Below are 26,111 nucleotides of genomic sequence, written 5' to 3'. Positions count from 1 at the left end.
TAGGAATGTATGATGACCTTTGCATTTTAAAGAGACAGGATGGTCACAGCCTCCAGGTTGTATTCATTGAAATGTACACAACAGTCTTGCCTGTAGACATTGACTTTACTTGACAAAAGAAAAAAGATACGTAGTAGTTTTCTTTAGGGAAAAATCTTTCAGGATTTAAACCTGTCCATAGTTTGCTAAAGAAAGGAATCATTGCTCTCAGATGATCCAGAGATTACAACTCTAAATATTAACTTTTGATTTGGTTTACCCTTTTCCAATTAGACACTGACTCTCAAATTTTCTATTTGGATGTGTACTTATACTTGTACTTAGGATGGCATACTCTGAAAGTTACCAGTCTTCTTCATCTTGGACCACAGACCATGCTGGAAAACCAAAAGAAACAGAAGAAGACAAATAAATGTCCAGCACGGGACTTCCTTTGTAGTGTTCAGTGAAAAAAAAACTTTCAAGCATGGTCAGGGAAGTTGCTCCTGCTAGTTGTTAGGTGGCACAGCAGGTGAATCTATTAAACCTAATACACTCAGAGCCCTTTAAAGCACACTTGAGGCATTCATCGTTTCCGTAAATAGGAAGACCTAACTCCAGCTTATGATTTCTCCAGGTTCAGGACTAACATGTCCCATCTATTTCCTTTTCTCCAACACCTTCCTCACTCTACTGGAATCCTTTCTAGAATAAGCCATTAAAATTCTATCAAAGCCCCATAGTGATCAACAGGGATACTAAGTAATTATCTTTGGGAAGTTTGAATTCTGTTGCCCTAGTGTTGCTGCTAATAATATGATAATGTGTCAATTTCCTCCAAATTGGTTAGCCAATACCAAGTGGTCAGCTCTGAAATTATATATATATATGGAACATCATATGTACCGAGAAATTTGTAGTTTAACATCTAGGAATCTATATATACAGTTACAGATAGATATAGATGATAAATAGATATATAGGTACAGCTACAGATATAGGTAGATACAGGTATTAGTTATGTGAGATGAGTTGAAGGAGGAAAAAGAAATGGGAAGTGATGTAAAATACCACAGGTGATTTTATCATTTTGTAACTATTGCTGTTTATTTGCTTGTGTAACCATCATTAGATGATGCTTCTCTCTGCTGTTCAGGCACCAGACACACAAAATACCTAATGATCCTACTGGAGTAGTGAAGCATATTGTTTTGTAGTAAACATAAATTGTAGAGTAAGAGTTCAGTTGTTTTAGAATATGAATTAGAAACAAAACGGTACCATTAAAATACTGCTTGACAGTTTCAAGTATGTACAGCTCATTTTATATTTAATATTGGTAGTATTTATTGAATGTTCATTTATGGTAACATTACCACAAATATGTGAGTTGGACATACGCTGTAGCATTATGACAGTGATACTGTTAATAAGTTACAGAGATTTTTCTACTCTGCTATAGTGTAATGGAACCACCATTGTGGACATCTTACCTTATTGATAGATACACCATTATGAAGTGCATGGAAAAACTGAGGCTCTAGTTTAGACTGGTGAGCAGGCTTGACCACAAAGAGCTGTGGTGAGGAGTTAGGGAGAACTTTCGTATGGAACAGATAACAAAGTGTGTGCACAGGAAACCCAAAGCACTCTGGGAAGGAAGGTTAAATCTCAAGAGTCAGGAAAATGAAGAACAAATATAAATGGATCTGAAGCCTAGAAAGTGCTATAAAATAAATTTGGATCCTTAGGAGCAGCATGGACACCAAGTCCTCAGTAGAATACCCCTGGCTTTCACAGGAATGGAATCTCCATAATTAGCATTTCAGACTTAGAAAAATGAGCATTTCAAGAAATTCATCTCTACACCCCCTAACAATGGATGCTTTCCTGCAGGACCCCCTCAGATCCAATTTCAATTGTAGAGCATAATTAAATACTCAAAGTTGGTTTGGTCAACTATACTGTCAACAGGGGATGAATATAAGGACTGAAGAGTGAAATGGCCATACTAACTTAGCAACAGCAGTGAAAATGGAGACTGTCTCATGCTCAGAAGATTTCTTTAATTGATGCAGCTAATTATCATTTGCCACCAGAAGAGTTGAGTTTAGTCTTACCTGGTTATAGAAACCCCACGAACATATGAAGGTTTATGCTTGTCATCCACAGCAGAACTGTGTATAATGTTGAACAGCTTATATAAATTATTAAGTTGTCCTATGATCAAGCTATATCTGTACATATTTTTTTTCTCTTTAAACTACAAAGCATATGCAAGATGAGACTTCACTCTTAACCTTAAAATAAAGCTAATCTTACCTGTATCTAAAAACCCTGTCCATCTAACATGGGGCTTTGTGGCTTATTAATTTTAAGCAGAATGTACCCTATTGACAGAAGAGTGTAAATGAATTTTTGTGAGTGTTGACCCAGCTGATTGGTACCCAAAATGACAGACTAACTCCATTTTTTGGATTTCTAGGTCAAGAGTCTAACATTTATGAATAATATACTGAAACTTTCTGCCAGAAAATAATAGTGATAATGTCTCCCATAAGGCATCGCCGAACAAGGACTAGTGGTTTACTAAAAATGACTTTCTCAATGACCTGGTTCAGTGTTTTAGGGATTTGTAATTTGAATGAGCTGTTGGGAGAGAATCTGGAAATTTCAGTCAATGAAAAATCAAACTATAAAAATATCCCAATGAGTTTACAGAGGAGCCATTGAGGCAGAGAACAACATTTCTCAAAGGGATAAACATATCATGTGGAAAACATGGATAAAATGGTATCCATGTCAAATTAGAATTTCATTAGCAGGCACAAAATATGAAAGTCAAGAATACTACTTCATCTCTGAGTTGGGAAGTCAGGGATATATTCTACGGTTGGAAATAAAACCACGTGGAGTTGATTATGCTAAATTACTTACATAAATTTCTGTCTACATACTAATTAGGAAAGATTGTGATCCATTATTTCCTTGGCTCAGTTAAGAAAGTTTTAACGTCAATGGCTCTTAAGGTCCCCAGTCATCAGCAGTGCGTCCAACACACAGAGCAGGGGCTCATTAGAACACAAATGGCTCATCCTTGTCCCTAGAGGTCTGGGTCAGTAGGCATGTGGTGGACATCTACCACTTCCACCATCTAAATTCATAGACAAATCATGCCCCCTTTAGTTCATGCTGGACTTAATCTTTTTGAATACTTTGATAACAAGGATATGATGTTGACAAATTCTAATTAGAAAGTAAAAGACATGTTGTGTACATTCCAGATTCTTATTATATTTTTCTCACTCAATATGCCAGTATTCTTTGACAAAGATAGTTCAGTAACCAGCATAGTATAGAAACAAAAGCTTAAAGCTGAAATATTTTGTGTCTTTTCTTTTTAACAGTTATTCAAAGATTAGTTTGATGTTTAGAAAGATTTAGGGAGTGCGTAACTGTTTTATATTCTTCTGCACTTTCAAAGCAATAAAAGGGGCAAATGGCTTAAACAGCAAACTAAAAGTCTTCCCTTCATTCAAAAAAAAAAAAAAATGAACACTTCACTAAGATTTTAGAGATTGGAAGTAACAAGAATTACTGAACTCAGATGTATAGAACTCGGGGAAGTTTAGTTCACTGAAATCTCAAGCATATAACTAGGTTTTTCATTAGTACTTATAATTTCGGTTTAATTAATAGTCACTAAAAACAAAGTTCAAAGATTGATTATATGGTACCAGGCTTTGTTGACTCCCCATGGGAGGTCTTACCATTTAGGAGGAATGAATAGGAGTGGTAGGGGAGGGGAGATGGGAATGAGAATTGTGATTGGTATGTAAAGTGAAAAAAATTAAAAATCCAATATATGATGATCTATTAACTTCTTGGGAGCCTCCAATCCCATTTAGCCCAATTGAGATTCTATGTCAGAGACATCTACACCTGGAACTCTGATATGCCGTAATGACACCCTACAAGTAGATTTAATAAGGATGATCACTGCTAATACATAGTCATCATGGGTTGGGAGCTACTAACTCAAACTTCCGCATTTTCCTCAGCCATAGGGTTTGGGTTGAGATGACCACATTCCCTTTAGGAGCTCTCCTGGAGGAGAGAGGAAAATCTATATTTTAACTGAGTTGCAGCCAGTCATCACCTTTGCTGCTGTCAGGAGGAGAGGCAGGATATAAGTGAAATTAAAAAAAAAAAGGAAAGTAGACCTAAGAGATGGACAGAGGTATAAAATCCTAATGTATGGTGAGATAAAGCACACTTTAAAGCAACGAGTCAATGAATAAATGAACTAGATAACAGGACTTGCATTTTCTCTATACTTTGAACAAGTTGTTAGAACTCTTGAACCTTTGGGTATCCAACATCAGTTTAGGGCCATGTCTGCCATTTAATATATAATGAATGCATGTTGTTTAGAAACAGTTGTGGTCCTTGTTCTATCCAGTAAATTAACCTCAGTATTAAAAAATATTTTTGTCTGTTTTTGTAATCCCAAATCACATACTTCTCAAACTTAAAGTTCAGTGTACACTTTACTGAGTGTATTCAAAGGCCACATATATTGAACAAAATTGTATTAGTAGAGTGGTACTACACTGTACATGCTTTCATAATTATACTGAATTTCCTAGAAAATTTTAATTCTTGCAGTGTGAATTAATTTCAGTTAGAAAATCACAAATAATTGAAGAATGAACTGTAAGACTCAGGCACATGATATCCTTAAACAATAATTATCTTTATAAAATAAAAAGGATTATCTCCTGTAATTCTCAGTTTTATAAATGTAGTTTCAAAATGTAGTTGTTAAAGAGTCATAATTTAGGATACTAGAACATAAAGAGTGAGGTCCAGCTGACTGGTGTATTCTTTAGGGCTGCTTTGATGATTGCACACACTTGGTCTAACAGCTTTAGGAGGAAAGCAGATACAGCATTTATAGAGAGCAGTATCAAATAGTATAAAAATTTTTAATTTCTGGAAGAACAAAGAGCAAAGGCGGAAAGGTGGTGACCCATGTGAGAATGCCCTACAGTTTACTTCAGGACAAAGCTGTAAAGGAAGTAGACAGATGCATGGTTTATAAACAACATGGAGTAGCTTCTATTTTTGTTAGCCACTTTGAATGTATAAGTAAAGGGTCATTAAGTATTGGATATTAAGACTTAGACAGAGAAGAAATATTAATTATTGTTATTCATTACAACTGTTGTTTGCATCCTAATATTCTCTTTCCAAGCTATTTTGGTATTCTAATCCATGTGAATAGTGTGCAGTGCTAAAAAGCAATTGAAAAACCTTGTGGAAACTCTTATGACTGCTCAGGCTAAGGGTTCTCAATGAGTCTAAACTGAGTTCTCCCTTCACTCCTGCTAAGTCAGAAGAATGACTTAATCACCCATGTTACATCATTCCTGGTTGTCTTCTTCTTTGTTATAGAAAGAGCATAAGGAGTTGCTGTCAGTGCAGGACTTAGCTATTAAGCCTGCAAAGTATGTCAAGAAGCTGTCCTTGGACATTTTGAGACCAAAGTCTCTTTCTGCAAATCACTCTTAAACTGTTGCTATTACAGACCATTTCTCTTCTGTCTGTGAGAAAAGTTGGAAGACATGGGGAGCAGAGTAAGTGTTTGTATGTGTTGTGCCAAGATGCTGCTATGTTCTGCGCTCTTGACTTCTTCATTTTCGTATCTCTCCCATTTGCTCCCATCTCAGGATTATTTCTACTCTCACTGAGGAGCTAGTTAACCTTCTGTCACCTGAAACTAGAATAGCTTTAGGTCTCTGTTCCCAAAACACTATCTGGCATCAACATTGTTCTTGTTTCTTATCTCTAGCTCAGGCTGTGTTTAATAATGCAGTTCTTTCCCTGGAATGACTTTCTGTAATAAAACTTGTTTTCCTTGGCTTACCTCCCATGGTCTTAAGTCTATTTTTCTGTTCCCCAGACTTGAGTTTCTAAGATTCTTATAAAACTGAGGATGTTTCTCAATGGTTAAGAAGTAGTCCAGCAGGTATAAATCCATAGGAAGGAAGAACAAGAGGTTATAGTCAATCTGCACTATTATAGTAAGATAAAGTGTCTCAAAATCCCCAAATTCCCTATCTGATAAAACAAAATGAAAGAATAAAATGGATTTTTTCATATTCTTACCAAGTCTATCAAGACAGACTGTGTTCATGTTCCATACTTCTATCTCTGTATTGATACCTACAGATTACTACAGACTTCCTCCCTGGTTGAAAGTTCTCAAGTTCTTTTTCTATATGGCTTGTTCTCCAGTCCTAACCTGTGCCACCTATACTGGGGTTCTGTGTTAAAAATTTTCTAGTGAGATGTTTCCCAACCTCACCTTTATTTTATACAGTGGCCCACCCAATCATTCATACTGACAGCAGCTGAAAAAGAGCAAGGAGTTGGGAGGTTTGTGGGAAGGAAAGAGAGAGGGGGAAAGATGAAATTATACTATAATCTGAGAAAAAAATCAAAAAATTTTTAAAAGAAAAGCTAAATCCTCAAAGAGAGAGTGAGAGAGTGGAGGTCTTGATCCTGTTCTCAACTTTCTCCCTCATGTTTAAACATAAAAAAGAAAGCAGCTATCTTGACACCAGGATTATGGTGCTTCCTAGAATCCAAATCTATTATTATTATTATTATTGTTATTATTATTATTATTATTATTATTATTATTATTGTTATGTGTTTTAATTTTATACATCAGCCATGGGTTCCCCTGTCCTCCCCCCTCCCGCTCCCACCCCCACCTTACTCCCACCTCCTCCCCTCCATTCCCATGCCCTCCAAGACCAAGACACCCCTGGGGATTCATTTGAACCTGGTGGATTCAGTACAGGCAGGTCCTGTTCCCTCCTTTCAGGCTGAGCATGTGTCCCTGTGTAAGCCCAAGGTTCCAAACAGCCAGCTCATGCACTAAGGACAGGTCCTGGTCCCACAGCCTGGGTGCCTCCCAAGCAGTTCAAGCTATTCAATTGTCTCACTTATCCAGAGGGCCTGATCTAGCTGGGGGCTCCAGAGCCATTGGTTCATAATTCATGTGCTTCCATTCGATTGGCTATTCATCCCTGTGCTTTTTGCAATCTTGGATTCAACAATTCACGCTCTTACAGTCCCTCCTCTTTCTCGACAGTTGGACACCTGGAACTCCACCTGGGGCCTGGCTGAGGATCTCTGCATCCACTTCCATCAGTTATTGAATGAGAATTCCAAGACTACTGTTAGGGTGTTTAGTCATCTGATCATTAGACTAAGTCAGATCAGGCTTTCTCTCGACCATTGCCAGCAGTCTACAGAGGATACATCATTGTGGATTTCTGGGGACCTCTCGAGCACTCTGCCTATTCCTGTTCTCATGTGGTCTTCATTTATCTAGAATCCAAATCTTCATCGACCTTCCCAACCATTAGATTTGAAGATGTAAGTGTTTCCTATTTAGACCACTTCATCCTGTAAGATTCTAGAGCATCCTGAAGATTATTGTGTAGATGGGAGCAGTGGTGAGCTTTTAAGGTATCTTACCTTGGAATTGGCAGATCTTAGGAGTGTTCAGGAAGCTGAGCACATTAATGTGCCAGAGCTAAAGCGGTCCAAACATTTAGAAGTGAGCGATTGCTGACGCAGTGAACAGTTACTGCACAAGTCGAAGTGTTTTAATTATATATTTTAAAGATGAGTGTGTCTAAGAGGCAGCATCGAATTGAGGGTCATCTGTGATTAATGAGACAGGTACTGAGTGCGGAACTCGGTGATCTTCACATGCCTTGAAATATTTGCTTTTAACGTTATAAGTCATGAGAAAGTATGCCTGTTGAAGTAAAGCAGGTCTATGGAAATTGGCAATTTTGGGTGTATAAAAATAATACTGTGAACAGACTAAAGCAGAAACATGTGAGATGAAATTGCCAATGGTGAGTCTCAATGATACCAAAAGGGATGTGTATATAGATGAATTTCAAGGAAGAAAAGTTTATTTAGGCTCACAGCTCAAGGGTGCAGTCCATCTTGGTGGAAGATGTGTGGTAATGGGTTCTTGTGGCAGCTGGTAACATTACATCCAGTCAGGAAACAGAGACAATGGAGTGCTCAGCTCACTTTCCCCTTTTTATGCATGCTGTCCAGGATTTCATCCCATTGAATTTGTGCTTTCCCACACTTAGTGTGGCTCTCCCACCTCAACTAATTCAATGTAGAAATTCTCACATACCTGCCAAGATGTTTGTTTCCCTGGTAATTCCGAGGCCCATCAACCTGATCAGAACATCTCTCTGTTCAGTTTTGTCGATATTATTAAGCATGATCTCAATCGTCCGTTTCCTCGTCATTGCATTTTCATCCCTTCTTTTTGTGCCTCTCATTTTAATTTCCATCATAGTAAATAATTGCCTTAGCCTCTAAAAGTCACTAGACTGCACACTTATCAACAGAGACTGTGCTCTGCATAAATGATCATAGCTCAGAGCAATGCATGCAGAAACACATCAGGGACTGTCAACTTTATTCACCTGGATTGAATTTATCCTGAAACCGTGTCCTTTCCCAGTTTACATTGCAGCTGCTTCCTTCCCGATGAGCATGCCTCATTTGCTCCTATACCTCTATGCCTTTACTTATCAGCATCATCACCACCATATTCATCAGTCATAAAATTTGATTGTCTTTTACAAATGCAAGGCAACTTCTTCACCTGAGCAGAGATGCATGTCATGCTCACATCTTTAATGCAGGTAATAAATTTACTGAAGAACTTCACTGGCTGCAGTGACCAAAATTAAGAGTTGCTTGGCAATGCCGACAACAGACTTAAAAATCTTAAGAGGATGTCTTTCTCTACCCTCATATTGATGCAATTTGCAAGTGTAGGCACTGTCATGCTTTTGTTTGGAAATGCATCTTACTTCTAGTTACCTTAGCATTTTTAATTGCTTTCTTCTTTACCAGCTGGCATATTGCATAATACACAGTTGATTCTCATTATTCATGGTAGTTATGTTCAATAAGTAACTGAAAATGCTGAATTAGTAAATGGTAAGCCACTGCTCCTAGTCATTTCTGACAACCACTTGTCACAGGATTTTTGACAATCAATGAATATGTAATGCTGTGTTTCTATTCAAACATATCTTGTTTCGTATGGATTTTTGCCTCATTAATGTTGAACTTACTGCATTGTAACCCTTGCCTGAGGAAATATACCTAGCATCAGTGTTTTCTACACAATGCATATCACTCTTTTCTTGTGCTCAGGTCACTAGACATCATTTCAGAAATATATTTCTGATCTGGCGTCTCCTAGTAATGTACAGGTTGGAGAATAAAATTTACCACTGTTCCATGGGTTATTTGAGTGATCACAAAAGTGATGGCTGGCAGTATTTTTTCTAAAGTTATGATTTAACATGAAGATGAATTAACAATCAGGATATATTATGTGAAAAAAATGTATTTACTATAAAAAAGAAAAACTAGTCTAGAATACATGTATAGTGATGAAACCCATGTTTAATGATTAGATATGCTACCAATTGCATTGGAACAAAAGAGAATATATTTTATTAGTTAATTTATGAAGTTGAATGTTGTGTATTAAGCTCCTCATTATTCTATCCACTTGCATGTTCTATTAGTGTTAAGAAAGAAACTTTTTAACACAGCTGGAGAGATGGCTCAGTGGTTAAGAGAATTTACTGTTCTTACAGAGGATCCTCTTCTGCATCCCAGTAACCACAGGGTGGCTCACAACCATCTCTCATTCTAGTGTCAGGGGACCTAACATCGTCTTTCAGTTTCTACAAGCACCAGGCCTGCACACATGTTGTGTACAGACATATATGCAGACAAAATATATGTATATAAAATAGGTTTTTAAAAAGAAACTCTTTAGTATTGCCACATATGTTTACTATTGTGTAGCCTAAGCTTCTAATTGCATGGGTTCTTATCTCTGCAAAGCAACACTCCTGTGCTCTGTATTAATTAGTTCACACTGAACCTAAATAAGCTCAACTTAGCATTATCTTCATCAGAAAGCCTACCCTCCACACCTCATTGAACATCTTCCTCCAGTTTTCGGTTCATTCTTCGACCTTGGCACTTGAAGTCTAGCACATTTTCATCAGTTCTAGAAAATTAATGCCTGTATTTACATTTTGTTAGCTTTTAAATATCTAGCACAATTTCTGGTTTGTGAAATAGAAGGCAAATTGGATAAAATACCCTGAGCCAAACCAGAAAGAGGAAAAATGATATTTAATTCAAGCAGATATGTATGCAAAGTGTTATGAAAAAACTAGTTTAATATAACTAAATGAGAAATTACAATAAGGAAAAAAGTCAGGATTTGACTGATTTAAGAAAGGAAAACTTCGGTGTGCACAAGTGTTAAGGGAGAAATGCCTTAAACTTTTTTTTGTAATAAAATTTAGATGATTCAGCATCATAGAGCAATTATTTTAAAAGCTGGCATCATCGTAGAATATATTAATAGAAGCTGGTCTAGTTTATCATGATAAACTTGCTTCCATATTTGCCAATAATCAAGCCTTTGCTGAAGTATTTATGAAAGTTGTAGAGAAATTGGATTTCATTCAAAGAAGATCAACAAAATGGAAATGCGACTATTAGAGAAGATGAAAGGGACTCTGGGACTCCATGGAGGCCAGAGGACACCAAAGAGGACCATGGATTAAAAATTGCCATCAATTTCAGACCAATAGTTGGCCCAAGACTCAATAAAAACAGTATTGGATTAATTAAAGTACTTAAATTAAGGCTTAAAGGACAGAGATCAGTAGTCATACATTAGTACACTGTCCAAAACTGCATGAAATAAATTAGAGTTCTAGAAATGCATTAGGGATGACTTAAAAGAGAGTTTCCTGAGACTTGCAAGTGGTAAAATACTGGAACACAATTCAGTGGTAGAACATCAAGTGTCCTGCATCCATATTTATTTGAGCCAGTAAGATAAGCAACTGCTTTGAGCTGCATAATCCAGCCTAGCCATGGGTGGCTCTGTTGCTTGTCTTTCTTGGCATCTTCACCAGATTTGCAATGGTTATTGGTGTATAGCACCATTAGTTTTCTTTCATCTAGACACTAACTATAATTTTGTTTAATGTGTTTAAACTGTGCACAACGCAATTATTTTCATATTTCTAAATTTTGCTCCCATATGGAAAAAAAAAACATTTCACTTGGATGCTTATTATGATTTTTTCCTGGTGAAGGATCTGAACTAAGCTACAAAGACAGAGAGAGAGAGAGAGAGAGAGAGAGAGAGAGAGAGAGAGAGAGAGAGAGATGAATTAGACAGAAGAGTTGATCCAGTAACAATAACAGTTTAATAGGATCTAATATTACCCTAAATTCCAAGTCTTAGGATGGAGATTTTAAGTGTTTTATATTTTGTACCTTGCTCATGCTTTATCTTCCCCAAATTCCTGGAAAAAATAAATAGCTGCTGTTGTCCTTTCTCTCATGGATACACACCGTTGCTACTTGCTGGAAGTCACAGGAAGGAAATAATGGGAATTTGGGAACATTTCCTTTCACTCACAGACTTTAAATTATCATTCTGTTGCATTCATGTAGCCACCTGTGTTCAAAAAAGGTATTTATTGAGATTTCTCTTGAATATCGTGGTTTTCTAAGGTGCTGGTGTCCAGACTGAGTATCACAGGGAGTAAACACGATATGAAAACATGCTTATGAGAAACCCATTGAGGAGTGCTCTCAGGGCAAAGAATTTTGGGGGGGAAGATGTAGAGTTAAGCACATGGAGGAACTGGATTGTAAGTCAGTAGCAGAAGAGAAAAGCTCATCAGCCTGTGTCTGAAACATGAACATCTGAAGTGCACCGTGGCTCCTGGGAGTTGTACCAGACTGTGGCAGCATCACCTGATTCACAGCAAAGGTAATTAACTTGGTGTGACTGTTGGCACCATAGCTTCAAAAGATTCAACTGTGGGCCACATTTCAAATACAGTAATACACACAAAAGTGTGAGTGAGTACCTACCCTCATACTTATTTCACAGTGGGGAAATAGGAGAACCTGTTTAAATTAACCCTTTTGCAGTAATACAAGAGGAGGAGAAAACTATAAGTAAAGGGGAGTTCCAACCATGATGGCTGGGTGTGAGACAATTTAGGTAAAGCTTCATTGAGGAGATGACTTTTAACCAAACATCTGCAGTTGATGAAAAGATCACACAGGTGACTTTATTTTGGAGAAAATAGATTCACACCAAACTTCTGAAGAGCATCTGTAGACTGAGGCATTGCGGAGAATCAGAGTAGGCAGCTGGACAGCGTGGCTGGATTATAGACTGCAAAGGACAAAATGCTAAGACATGGAAGCCAGAGATGGAATCGCAAATAGGAACCCAGATGCTGCATGGGCTCTATAACACGTGAAGGATTCTGACATTTATTCTGAATGAGTTAGGAATTTGAGAGTTTTGAGGAGAGGTGTGAATGAGCTGACAAATGTTCCCGGCTCCCTTTTATGAGCTAGAAACAGACTGTTGGGAGACAACAGGCAAAAATAGGATAAGAGCTGAATTACCAAAACAGTCCAGGCAATAACTGGTGGCCATGGGATGAAGTGGTTAGCCTGTGTCCACTGGGAAGTGGAATCAGCAGGACTTACTGGCCAAGCTGTGTAATTTACTTTCACATCATTTCCTATTACAATTTAAGCAAAGCATTAAATTTCCCAGGGCCTTGGTACAATTTCTTTAAGGATACTCTCCACATTCTACTGAGCAGGCTATGAAGATGAAACAGGAAGTGTGTATGTGTGATGTGTAGACATAAAGATGCCTAGCAAACACTATTTGGCTCCCATGCATTGCCTTCAACCTTTTTCAATATGCGTTTATTCTTTTTATTCTTCATGGATTCTGAAAACACATGCTTTTACTGTATGTGTAACTTGTGGCTTACAGGATGAATACATTTCAGGACAGCCACAAATGAGCCCAACCCATTGGTAGATGACAATGTCCTGTCAAAAGTTACCTCAGCAAGTCAAATGCAAGCATGACAAATAAAATTAATTTCATTTAAATGAGAAAACATGGTGTCATTGATTAATTAAAATGATTTGTGTGAAAGTGAATCAAAAGGTAATGAAGACAGTCCTTGATTTTACTCTTAATTTGATGTGTCTTTAAGAGCAAAATGAGGCTTCTTGCTTGTTGACTTTTGAATCCTTCCAGATATGTTATAAGAACTAAAACTTACCCTGGTGGATTTTGAAAATGTGATCTCTGAGTTTTAAAGGTTTCTTTCAAAGAAACATATGCTGTCCCAGCTGCCTATGTCTAATAAAGGAACCACTGACAGAAGGTAATAAAGAAATGGAATATAACATTTCAGAGTTGCCTCACACACACTGAGGACTTTGCCACATGAGTGCAGTTGATTATAGTTAACATGAAAAGTGGGAATCATGGGAAAATGGAAGTCCCTACAATGTATACAGGATTCCTGACTTTCAAATGCAATACTATTTACAACACATAAGCAGCAAGCCAGAAAAATCATAGATTATTAAACTAAAACAAACTGCGAGTTGTTTCAGTTATGGATAAAGTGTTGGTAAGATTTCTTTTGTAAGGATTTACAATGTTTGGTGTTTCTCTCACAATGTCTCTGTGTATTATTATGTAGGGTATTTGATGCGAAAGTTTTACTTGATCAAAAACAGAGATAAAAATATATCAACGCTTTATATTGTAGTTTACTTGAATATTTTTATATAAGGTCACAGTGGTCCAAAGTAGTGAAAGGGGGATAAAGCATTAAACTTACTAATAACTAATACCATGTTTTCAAATTGGGTTGATAACTTAAATAAGAGATCTTTTTCATCCAGCAGCTGGTATTTATTAATTGTATGATTTACCTTTCAAGGCCAGTGTGGTTTTGGACACAGACAATTCTAATCTTATTTTGCTCTAAATATGGCAATGTTGACAGGACTGTTGGGAACCCTAAAATGGAACATGGATGCTTCCACCCTGTCTTGTCCTTCTAGAGACTCTTCCCAGAACAGGAAATGCTACAATAAGAATGTTAAAATTCTAGAAAACTTTACTAAATGTCCCTTTCAGAACCCTCTACAGAGTTAGCTGAACATACAGTTTCCTTTGCCATATGCAAACCCTCCTACCTTCTGAGTAGGGCCAAGAAATCACACTTAGCATCTTTGAATGCTATTTTTTCACAAAGACAATTCAAAAGCCACAGACTGTACATAGGAGAGAACATAAACAAATCATTCAAATTGGTTTTCTCTCATTTTGCTCACATGTAAATTGTGTATAATTATATTTCATATTATTAGGTCACATTGCGAAGATCATATTAGAAAAACCTAGATGAAATACATATAGTATTTTGGATCACTATCTTTGACCCAGCATTTGTATTTTGCTGGAGTGTTTCAAAAGGAAGACTAGAGACAAGAAAATATTTTTAAGAAAGTTTTTCCAATGATATGTCATGAAGTTCAGACATGTTACTCATAATAGTGAAGGGAAAAAAATGACAGCATGAAAAATTATAAGTGAGTAATGGGTCTGAGACTTTCAGTAAAATCAAATAAAAAATGTCAATTTATATTACCAAATTTTCAGAATGGAAGTGTGTGTGTGTGTGTGTGTGTGTGTGTGTGTGTGTGTGTGTATGTGTGTGTGTGTGTGTGTGTGTGAGAGAGAGAGAGAGAGAGAGAGAGAGAGAGAGAGAGAATGTTTTATCTGTGTGTACATATGAATACATACATTCGTGAGTATACAAGTAAATATTTATGATTTTTGGACTCCGATATACAAACCTGTGATGTACACAACACCAGACAATTTTATGTGTGGCAATTTAATCTTCAAAAGGAAATAACTATTGCATTTTCATATCCAGTGAACCCATTTCTCTTCCCTAAAAGTTTTTCTTTGCAAGAAGAGATGGTAAAAGAAACTGAACAGCAAAGCAGGCAAAAGAGAAGCCAGCAAAGAAGTTTACATTGGCCATTTTATTTGTCTAAGGCAGTGTTTCTGAACCTGTGGGTCATGATAACTTTGGGTATCGAATGACCTTGTCACAGGGGTTACATATTAGATATTTACATTACAGTTCATAGCAGTAGCTAAATTAGTTATAAAGTAGCAATGAAAATAATTTTATGGTTGGGGGTCACCACACCATGAGGAACTGTATTAAGGGGTCGCAGCGTTAGGAAGGTTGAGAACCACTCATCTAAGGGATCCTTGTCACAATAAGGCCCAGCCTATGATCACATTATCACTGATTAAAATTAAAGTGCACTGAGGCAGAGGCCAAGGGGCCTGTGGCATCAACCCAGCTGTGGGTGGTTAGCACAGTGAAGAGGATGACAGCGTTTGGAAACAGGAAGAAAATGTCAGAGGTGGGCAGTTAACAGCAGGCTGATGGGTGGAAAGGAGAAGTGAAGAGACCCAGCATGGCATGCAGCTCATTTACATGAGAGCTGGAGGAATGCCTTAAAGGGAGGCATCCTTGTTCTCATGAGCATAACAGGATAAATCCAGCACACATTGCATTTCCAATCAAGTTTTTCTGAAGCAGAGCAAAGGCAGAGAATGCCGGGGAAGAACCTTGAAAGGAGCTAGCTTCAAACTGTTCTTGATGCTCTGAAACATGGCCTCCCTAAACACATCCTATTTTCATAAATGGAACTCAGAACTCGGGGACTTATGCTCTGTGAACATTCTCCTGAAAATCCTGACAATACTATCTTTGATTTTGTGTTGGAAGTGACATCTGGTAAAATACTGGAGAATGTACTAAGACATCAGAACTTGCCTCATATGACTTCTTGCTTCCATCCTTCTCCAGAGCCTACCACCTACTCCCTCAGCCCGTGTGTGTGTGTGTGTGTGTGTGTGTGTGTGTGTGTGTGTGTGTGTGTGTGCGCACATGCATGAATGCACACTATCTCTCTGTGTGTATATGCTTTCTTTCTTTCTTCTCACTCTCTCTCTCTCCTCAGTCTCCTCTTTCCTCTCTCTCTCTCCCTCTCTCTCTCTCTCTCTCTCTCTCTCTCTCTCTCTCTCTCTCTCTCCCTCTCTCTCTCCTCTCTCTCTCTCTCTCAGCTGGAGATGTGTTCCAGACATAGGCATTTGTGAGGTTTGCATTTGCCTGCCTGTGTTCTTTTCTGTACACAGGAAAACAAGGCATTCATCGACTTTTAAATCATGAGATAAGTTACAAAAGAAAGAAAAAGCCTTCTCCCTACTCTTGTACATAGAACATTGGCGCTTTGTGCTGTGCCTCACAGATTGTGTCTCTGGGCCTGATATGAGGTGTCCATATCTTCTCCCAGAGAAGACATTGAAGAATGGTGCTGGGGATCAGTTAGAAAGCTCATCAGTGATCACACAAAGGATGGAAGAACACATTGACACTGTGGGGGCTGAGGAACTTTACATTCTGAGCAGTTGCCAAGGAAGCATTTGTGAGAGACAGGGAGGGTGCCCTGTCAATGTTCCAAATAGAACTAGGCCAAAGTTTCCTTGAGTGCACTGAACCCCCAATGGTCATCTTTACTGGCAAAGGCCCCTGCTCAGGGTTTAAGACAGAAAAGCTGTAAGGTTCATATGAGTTGATTCAGTAAATCCTTGCCAATGGTCTATTTATAGAAATTTCACTTTGAATCTGAAGCAGTTTCTTATGCTGAATGCAGAGGGAGCCTCAAGGTACAGTTATGCACAGAGAGACCACAGCAGAGCAAGGAAAAGGTTAGGTCTCACTTTATTATTTTCCACTTTTAGTTTATTATTATTTGCTGGGTTGGTTTTTTTTGGGGGGGATATATCTCTTAATTTTTGGAATGTTGCAGAAATTTTAACTCCAGGGCACCCTAGAACTTCACTGTGTGACAGAGAATGGCCTTGAACTCAAGATTCTCCCACTTCCACCTCTCAGGTGCGGAGATTACAGACATGGGCCTGGGCTGGTTTTCATTTTATGAAGCTGCTTAGAAGAGAAACCTATTGAGTTTTAAGCAACAAAAGAAACAGCTTCGGGTGGCACAGTTTCAGTCATTGACTTGTTAACTCGGATACAAGACATTAATTTCTTTTAAGGTTTATCTAGAAAATGGAGGTTGTATTTATTGCTTCCTAGATGCTCAGTATATGATGTATGTTTAGTTTCCTTGTAAAGTACTATAATAATGCTGTTACCTAATTCATATTTCTCCCCTCCCCACTTGAAGGATTATGGGATTCATCAAAGCACTGTGTACCAGGTTTAGGAGAAGAAGTTACAGCCATGCTTCCTCTTGTCCAACTCCACATCCCTTGAAGGTGAAAGCCTTGGGTGGGACAGTGAAAAATTGAAAAACAAGGCAAAAATAAAAGGAGAAGTTACAAAGCAAAGGAGGGGACAAGGTGAGTCCTAGACCTGCCAAGTATGTGGGGTGTCTTAGGAGAGTCTGATGTTGAACTGAGGAGATGCTCAGAAGGAAAGAAATAGCTTAGTTTTCTGAATTTTATGCAGGTTTTCAATCCCACCTCTACGTCTAAGTGGTTTAACTGTTTTACATACTGTTGTTTCTTCCTTTCCATATACCATGGAAAAACCTAACATGTGAGCAGGTTCAACCTTACCAAAGTAAGGGCCTCTCCTCACTCAGCAGATAATTGAGCATGTGAAAGAAGGGTCACAAAAGAGCAACAGAGGCCTCCTGAGATGGCTCAGGAAGTATGTGTGCATACTGGCAAGGTGACAGTCCCATCCCCCAAACCCACATAGTGGGAGGAAAGAGCTGATAGATTGTGTGTGACCGCCGCACACAAACCATGTCTCTCATGCCTCTTTCTCTCTGTCTCTGTCTGTCTCATTTCTGTCTCTGTGTCTCTCATTCCCCCCCCCACACACACACAAATAAATAAATCTGATCAAATGTTTTGAAAGACTGACAGAGGCCAGCGCGAGAAACCCACTGCTAATCTAAAGTGTCAAATAAATATTGCAAGGTTTATGAAAGGATCCATGGCATTTAGCCCAGAAACTAACATTCAAGTATAATTATAATTTTTTCACAGCCTTTTCCGTAATTAACAAAAATCTCAGAATAAATGCTATTGAAATAGCTTTTCTCTTACTTGCATTTAAGGTTTAAAGTACACAACACACATCTTTATGGTTTCAGAAAATCAAGAAAAGATTTTAAAACCATATTGTTCATGTTGCGTCTCAAAATTGTACCCCCCTCCACCAAGACATAAAAACAGTAGTTAGTGTAAAGTTTTTGTGTTAACACTAGCTCCAATCAAAGGGAAAAAAAAAAAATAGTGGCTGTGTGTGACTGTATAGCTTCTTGGAAAATATCGCCATCTAGGGGAAATTGTCAGAGCCAGCACTGTATCTGCAATGCACCAACTTACTGCTTAATTCCAATGATAGACATTAAAAAAAAAAAAAAAAAAAGAAAGAAAAATAACAGGAAATGAGTACCACATTACAGTAAATGAGTTGAATCTTCTAGAAAGCACAGAATACCTATAGGGTCTATAAAGTATGTGTACATAATTTTATTTCTTTACCTATCAGCAGGCCTACATAGAGCTTCAGTTTATACATTAGGAGTTGCTTTCATATACATACATACATACATACATACATACATACATACATACATACATACATAGTTACAAGAATAAACCTTGTACCTAGGATAAATTCTGTGATTTAAATACAGCAAGGAATTTGACCAATATCCTGAAAGGTCTGAAGGTGCTAATGTGTTCAAAAATTTGCATGAATGAAACCTTAAAGTTATTTCTTCCTTAAGCTCACTATGTCTAGGAATTTTTTAGGCTTTTGATCACTGTTTCTGAGAAACCAGAATTTTCTGAACACATATTAAACACAACATATGATTCATGAACTAGTATTAACATGATTCTTACAAATAAAAGATTTTGAAAGAAAGTAACAAAAGACCAGAGAAGTTTTCATGGTGGCTTCCCAGCTAAAAATCGAATGCCCCATTTGAAAAAGGTACTAATTTCAAATATTGACTTCTTTCTACAAGATCCAAAATTCAATCTGAATTAAAATCACAGAATTTGTAGATAAGAGTTGTTGGTAGTTGACTATAGATTTTTATGTGTGTGTTGTATGCTTGTATGCCTGCTCACCTGTGTGCACATGTACATGTGAGTGTGGTGTATGTGTGTGTATATATGTTCATGTGGATACCAGGTGCTGGCATTTGGGTATCTTCTTCAATTGCTCTTCATGATAGTTTTCAAAACATAATACCTTGCTGATCCTGAGCTCACTAATTCAGCAAAGTCTAGCTGGCCAAGAAGTTCCAAGGATCACTGTGTCTGCATACAGTCAGTCAAGTCTGTCCCCAATAAAAACCCTGCCTCTTGTACCAAAATGCTCTTTTTCAATTGGCCAGCAGCATACTGGTGACAGAATTCCTGTAACAGATGTGGATATTGAGAAGCCTATTCCTTATGGATGGTCACACACCCATGCGCATCAGAGAAACACTATTGAATTCATAGTCATTAAAAACAAAGAAATGGACATGAAGTTAGGAGGGGGCCAGACTTGGAGACAACAGGGGAAGCTGGGTGGGAGTAGTAGTAGACTGATATGATAAAAATACTTTGTAGAAATGTATGGAACTTTAAAAAGAATAAGTATTTTTAAAAGAATTAGGTTGATTTTTCTAAGGCCTTTAACCTTTGTTTGTAAGAAGCTTTTATAAATACATGTATTATGTCTTCTTTCATTTTATGTTTATAAAACCCCTGCTAATAGATATCTTCTGATGGGTAGATATTAAAAGTATTAATGTTCAGTATATCATTATAGAAGAATTGTGGAGTAGACAAAGTCTAAACATAGGGAAAGCTACAAGGATTATTTGAAATAGTATGACATGTGGCTTACTCATGTGTAAAATTATCTTATAAGAAAATCTTCTTAATAAAATTCCAGAGCCAGATGTTGGGGTGAAAAACTGAGAGATCAGAGGAATAGGACAAGCCACAGCCAGCCTCACCTCACTGACACCTCAGTCTCCGAAGAGACCTGCTTCCTGTCTACCCACGCCTATATGCCTTTCTGTTCTGCCATCTCATTTCCTCTCTCCACCCAGCCACATCACTTCCTGTCTGTCTGTACAGACCTCAAGAAGTTTATGGTTAACTAGTCTAGTGTTGGAATTTAAGGCATGTGCTACCATGCCTGGCTCTGTTCCCAGTGTGACCTTGAACTCACAGAGATCTGGATGGATCTCTGCCTCCTGAATGATAGGATTAAAGGCATGTTCTACCACTGCCTGACCTCTATGTTTACTATAGTGCCTGACCTTTTCCTCTGATCCTATAATCAAGGTAAGCTTTATTGGGGTACACAAAGAAAATATCACCACACTCATTCTCATTACTGTGAGGGAACCACATCCTGCCCAAAGATCTTCCCTATTAAATAAATGGTAAGCACATGGCACAAAGTCTATACTTACTAATTCAACCATTAATGGGTGCTCTTTGGTCATTGTTCTGGACAATTGCTGTTCATATAACTACTGGTAAAATATTCTGGACATAATCCTGGCTATATCAATAAATTATAAACTAATTCCTATCATCTAGTAGAGACATGTAACATAATGTGCAGGTTAATTAACACATAGGTCCCTGAGTTAGCTGTGACCCTTGTTTCAAGTATTTACTTACAAATATGAAACCTTATAAATATATAATCTTTCTATATAATGAAAAGTATTTAAGGAGTGGACAGAGTATAGGGGACTATAATGCCAATAAGATATGAATTACTCTGAGTATCCTTCTGGTAACTATTGCTACCTTAGTAATTTCCATCACCAACCCAGACATGTTGGTAAAGCATTCATTACATTAAATGATACATACATATGTGCATTATATACACATGCTTTAAAGTGGTGTATACACACATAATTTTAGGGAATGGTGAATGATTTCTAGTTATAGACTAGAGAACATCACTGGATAAAAGAAGATGAATTTGTAGACTTGGATGGGTACTTGTTAGGTCCAGGAAACACAGATTATCTTCAGAAGATGCAACATATGTCTGAACTTTAGTGTTCCATAATTGTTAGAACAACTAGTATACCTTACATTCTAAAAAACACACAAACAATTCTGCTTTTGGAAACTTGACTTCAGGGATATTAGCATAATTCTAATTAATGCATCTTATGTATATCTTCTTAACCAGTCAGCCCCTTTCTTCCATCTTATATGAGAAGTACGTTTTTGTGTTTGGATTCATATTAAATTTTATTTTCATTCTTTATAGGGTTCTCTTTTCCTCTGTCAGCAAATTCTCTGACCTGAGCAGTCTACTCTGATGTGATATATATATTTAGCATTAACTACTAACTCTCTCCTCTCCTCTCTCTCCTCTCTCTCTCTCTCTCTCTCTCTCTCTCTCTCTCTCTCTTTCCACATGGGGTCTGTATGGGTGTGTTTGATAATAAAAAGCATATCTCTGTCTATATTACTAGTAGCAAGACTCAAGATGTTGAAGATAGAATATAGATGTGCAAATGACTAGAAGCTACTTTGAAGAATGGTTTTAAGAACTGCCAAAATTAAAGCTTTAACTCTGGTCTCATCCTTAGGTTTGGTCTCATTGGAAACCTCAGAGAACTAGGAGTAATGGAGTGTTTTTCAGTGTTATAACTAAGTTATTTTCCAAATTAAATTTGTATTTTTTATTTTAGTTCTTCCTACTCTAATTTCTGATTCTTTCTACAGACCAAACTTTCTCAGTTGATACACTTCGACTCTTCCTCATGCGGTGTCTTTTCCTGATCTACTGGTAATATGATGTTTATTTTTTATGGGTTTTATTATTTTTTTCTAGAGATGACTACATGACTCTTTTCCTCTGGTAGCCAGCAATACTTCATCTCTACCCACTTTCATTAGTGGCAGCTAATTCTTAATTTAGAGAATTAAGGACTTCTCAATCAGAATGATCGCTCTGCTTTTACCTTAGAAGAAAGGGGAAAGGGGCCAGGAAACCTCTCTTAATGATGTTCCAGGACAATTTGGCACTCTGCTCCTTTTCCTCCTCTCTTTAAAATATCTCATCCTATAAATAATTTATCATATAACCTTTGGATTTCAATTACAGAGACTCAGCACTTTGCAAAGACAGCATTACAATAAGCAGTATGACTGAAAATGCACGGCTTTAAATATTGAATGAAAATTGCCTCCTTGAATAATCTGAAGTGACTGTGACAATTTATCCACCTCCTCTCCACTTCAGAGTGGAACTAATGACATTGGCAAATAGAGCAGTGGCTTCCAATCTGTCATCTTGTAGCCATATGGCCAAGGCCGAGACATTTAGTAGTTTCTAGCTCTGGCCTTTTCATTGGTGAACTAAGAATGTATAAGTTGTATAAAGTTGCACCCAAGGTAAGAGTTTGATAAAGTAAACACAGAATAGAATAAAAGAAGTGTTGACTGTTTGAAAGTTCTATATCAGGCACTCTAACATCAACATGCTTTTTTAAGTGCATTCTGGGAAGGAATGTTGCTCTGAACATTTTCAACGAGGGCCATTTTCATTGTGACTCCATGGTCAATATTGTGGAGCCAAGAATGGCTCCTTACATTTACAAATTTTATTTTTATTTCCCGTGAAAATGTTTATTTACAAGGACCATACTATGATGAGAGGCTTTGGAATGCCAGAGATGTAGTTGGCATTCCACCTACATTTCCCTGTGCTTTTCAACCCTATCCAAGCAGATTTAGTTTACACTGGAGTAAGTCATTCATTACGTTCCTCTGTGAGAACTAGTTAATGGACACCATTTGCTTCATATATTTTTCTTAGTTTTTCTATTTCCATAAACATTGATATCATTACAGGATTCTAAACTGGAAATGGGTGATCCACTTTCTGCCCTATAGAGTTTTTGAGAGGGAATAGAATGATAGACAACTATGGCTCACAGAGTATCCATGAAGTGGATGGTGAAGATCGTGGAGAGGTAACGTCTGCTCTGCCTCAAGGGATTCGGGGCTGAGTGCATTACTAAGAATGGTGGAAACACAGAAACTCCATGTCAGGCACATATGTGCTCTTGTAACACTACCTAAACAGCCGCAAAGAGCTGGAAATAGGAAAGTAATAAAAATATCATTTATAGCCGGGTGGTGGTGACTCACACCTGCAATCCCAGCCCTCGAGAGGCAGAGCTAGGTGGATCTCTGTGTGTTGGAGGCCAGCTTGGTCTACAGAGCTAGTCCAGGACAGGCTCTAAAGCTACAGAGAAACCCTGTCTCGAAAAACCTAAATAAATAATTAAATAAATAAATAAATAAATAAGCAAGCAAATAAATAAATAAATAAACAATTATCAATAACTCTGTTTGTCCAAGCAGCAACAAACAAGAAGGTTAGTTTCTTCCCTTTGTAAGCTGTTGCTCAAATTAGTGACTGCTGGCAGCATTAATGAATTAAATGATATTCACATGCCAGGAGTGGCTAGCATACATCTCTCTCTCTCTTAAAAGTAGGTCAGAGAAGGAACTCATGCTGTTATTTTTTTATTTCTTCAGATTAATGTATTAAACCTTATTTAGCTAAGCAATTTAGATTTCATATTCAAGCATATAAATCACAAGAGTGTTAATTGTCCTCCTTACTGGCACCATTAAAAGAGAATAAATACATTGTTAGTGAGAAATGTGGTAATTAGTGGCCTACCTGTCAAAAGGGAATCAAAAGATCCACTGTGAGAATGCTTTTAGATAAAGTATAAGTAGATAGTTATTGTAACTACATAATATCTGTATAGAAATCTGAAGTGCCCATTAATCTAAAGGTTTGTTTTACAAAAAAAAAAAAAAAAAAAAAAAAAAACTTCTATTTTTCTTCTATATCTTAGTCTTCTGAATATAAAAAACACAGGGAGTTACATAGCAATATATTTAAATAAAAATATTATTACGCTGTATTTTGCCAACACAACCACATTATGTGGATTAACATACTACGTATTTCTATTTCTTCTTTTCTGAATGAGCTGTTTATTAATTGAAATTAAATAGGGAGATCCATAATTATCAGGAGCTTACATTGTGACAATTTCTTTTATTTTTATTTATTTATTTATTTATTCATTCATTCATTCATTCATTCATTTTAATCCTGGTGTGATCAGACACCAGACAGCCTGGGGATTGAACCTGGTTCCTCTGGAACATCAATCAATGCTCCTAACCACTGAGCCTTCTCTCTCCTCATTGTGACAACTTCTTATAATCCCTATATCTGTGTCAGTAGCTAATGGTGACTGCCACCTAGAGAACATGACCCACATCATCTGTGCTATGTCTCTCAAAAATGCCACTATAAATAAAACATGTCTTCCATAGATCACTTGTACCATGGCCACTAGGTGGCAGCTGTATATTGAGGTAGGGAACACAGGTTTTTCAAAACATAGAAGATATAGTAGGTGAGAAAAAGGAGCCAGTTCCATTAACGGTGTTTTCTATTTAAATATCTGTGGAGGAAGTAGTTTGGAACCCCATAACTCTTTAAAGAAGAAAAAAAAATAACATCATTTACATTTTAAAATGAGAAAGCTGATTTTGGAAAAAACTACAGGATATAAAGGGAGAGGAGCACAGAGAGCATTTGACTTTATCTCCACTTCACTTTGGCAGTCCGCTTTATGATCTTCCCGTTCAAGGAAAGTCTACCATTAATAAGAAGTTCGCAAAATACAAAACCCCTCACTGCACATGGAGCATTGACTTTCTGACTTGGGCAGTTATGTTTAGTGATAAATGTTAAACAACAAAATGTAACTGAAGCATTTTTTGAGAAATAGCAAATTATATAGGCAAATATTTTAAATTAATAAAACTAAAAATGCACATGAAAAATATAAATATATCCATAGGTGAGAATTATCAATCATAAGTATTTCAAATGCCATGTGAAAATGTCTGAGCATGTCAACATCAGTAGCACAAATAGCTTCATACATGCCAATTAAAGTCTGTCTGAAAAATGGAAAAAGAAATATAAAACTTGATTCCTTTTGTTGTTGTTTTTTCAAGTCAGGGTTTCTCTGTGTGGTTTTGGTGCCTGTCCTGGATCTCACTCTGTAGACCAGGATGGCCTCGAACTCACAGAGATCTGCCTGGCTCTGCCTCCTGAGTGCCAGGATTCAAGGCGTGTGCCACCACCACAAGGCAAAACTTAATTCTTGCATGTTACAAATGTATTCAAATTAACTATACTGGGATATTAAATATCTCTAATGGAATTTGAGCAGATAGGGAAGGTAAAAATGCATGATAATGGTCATCTGGCTTTTGTGACAGTTATTTCTACAGATTCACTTCATATAAAGCAAGTGTCCCACTATAATTTTTAAAATTTCCATGTTGAATATATACAGCAGTAACTTAGTGTGAAGTAGCAATATAAAGCAGACTCAAAATTCAGCTTTCCAACCATAAGGCATGTCTGTTGTAGCCTGGAATCAGTTTCTGAAATCTGGAACAATCTATTTTAAAAGCAATGTCAAAGAAAAAAATTCAGAATACAGAAACCGGGCAGGATGATGTATAGGGACACAGGTACAAGAAGCAGTGGTCTAGATAGTTCATGAGCTGTCTGTAAAATATATTTTAAATAACCAACATTCTTATCTTATTTAAAATATATAACTATTTTTTTTCACATTTTTCTGTAGAAAAAAATTTGGGGCAAATTGGTGTACATAGAACCACTGAATGTATTTTGTATATGTTTGTGGTGTGCGTGTGTGTGTGTGTGTGCGTGTGTGTGTGTGTGTGTGTGTGTGTGTGTGTGTGTGTGAAAGAGAGAGTTCTTCATTGTTTTTATTTGTTTCAGACCAGCTATCTCACCTCAGAATGGAGCTCATCAGTAGCTGGAGAGCTGTCAGTGACCTCAGGTATTTGCCAATCTCTACCTCTCCAGGCTTGGGGTTTCAGATGTATATATCTATCTACCCAGCTTTTTATATAGGTACCA

The 26,111-nt window shown here is 37.3% G+C and overlaps 1 long non-coding RNA gene across 1 annotated transcript in view; it reads left to right on the top strand.

Moving 5' to 3' along the window:
• LOC118571135 overlaps window positions 1-26,029 on the top strand; it is a 41,376-nt gene extending 15,347 nt beyond the window's left edge. Inside the window, exons 4-7 of the long non-coding RNA XR_004943294.1 lie at window positions 17,272-17,446; window positions 21,833-21,896; window positions 22,964-23,085; window positions 25,971-26,029. This is a non-coding gene — a long non-coding RNA (uncharacterized LOC118571135). The remainder of the gene's footprint in view (window positions 1-17,271; window positions 17,447-21,832; window positions 21,897-22,963; window positions 23,086-25,970) is intronic.
• The last annotated feature ends 82 nt before the right edge of the window (window positions 26,030-26,111 follow it).

Source organism: Onychomys torridus, chromosome 20, assembly GCF_903995425.1.
Source record: "Onychomys torridus chromosome 20, mOncTor1.1, whole genome shotgun sequence".
In the NCBI taxonomy this organism is placed as follows: domain Eukaryota; kingdom Metazoa; phylum Chordata; class Mammalia; order Rodentia; family Cricetidae; genus Onychomys; species Onychomys torridus.
This window is presented reverse-complemented; position numbering and strand designations above follow the sequence as displayed.